The sequence below is a fragment of the Stomoxys calcitrans genome, chromosome 2, assembly GCF_963082655.1.
Source record: "Stomoxys calcitrans chromosome 2, idStoCalc2.1, whole genome shotgun sequence".
In the NCBI taxonomy this organism is placed as follows: domain Eukaryota; kingdom Metazoa; phylum Arthropoda; class Insecta; order Diptera; family Muscidae; genus Stomoxys; species Stomoxys calcitrans.
The window spans coordinates 159029037-159030091 of NC_081553.1; positions in this window are offsets into that span (position 1 = coordinate 159029037).

A 1055-nucleotide genomic window follows, 5' to 3' on the forward strand; every position below is an offset into this window, starting at 1 on the left:
TTTCGATCAAGAATATATATACTTTATGGGGTCTTAGACGAATATTTCGACGAGTTACAAACAGAAGACGAAATAAGTATTGGGGTATACTAAGGTGGAGGGTATAAAAATCATAACGGCAGCAAACACAATTTATAAAATATTTATTTGGAAGTATATATTTTTGTACGGCGAATTCAAAAATGAGTTGACATATCAAATTCTCTCAGCTGGGTTGATGCGGCCACCTGATAAATACGCCTTGATTCATACTATTAAATAACATTTTAATTCGTACAATTAAAAATATGTTCAATGTATGCCTTGTTTACCAATCACTTGCCGTGATAAAAAAGAAAATCGAATTCCTATGTCAAAAATTACTAAAGCATTTAACACCTTGTTTGAAATGTTTTTTATAAGCCAATACCATATTTAATCGGCCAAATTTAGGTCTATATTTTTCTGTGTATAGACAATATGAAGCTCAAAAATGCAATTTAGATTAGTATCTGTTCTGCAATAAGTTTTTATACACTTTCCTAAGTAGTGTGACATACCCATCCATAATCACATAACGGACCTGCTGAATTTGAGCACGGAAACATTTTTTTTATTAACGACTACAAACATATAAGTTTGTAAAATTGTACGAATTACTCAGTAGTTTGTATGCGTGTGTGTGTGTGTTGCCAGTACGTTTCCATTTTACCAATTCAAATCACAAATTAGTAGTACTATCACTCGTATTGATTAATGAAAACAAAACAACAACAAAACGCTGTACATACATATGTACCATGCGTACATACGTTATACGTATCATATCTACATACACTTCGGGGTACATTTACAGTGGGATTTATGTGAGCATTACCACTGTCACTATTCTCTCTGTCGTCCGCCGCTGCCTTTTTATTTTATTTTAATACTAAACGAAATTGAAATTCTTTCACGCCGTTACAACCTACATTCAAAATAGCTCTGTGGAAATCACTTTCTATGCACAGAAATAACTTTTATATAGAGGTAGGTTAAATTCAATACTTAGTGTCTCCTTAGTATTTAATAAGTGT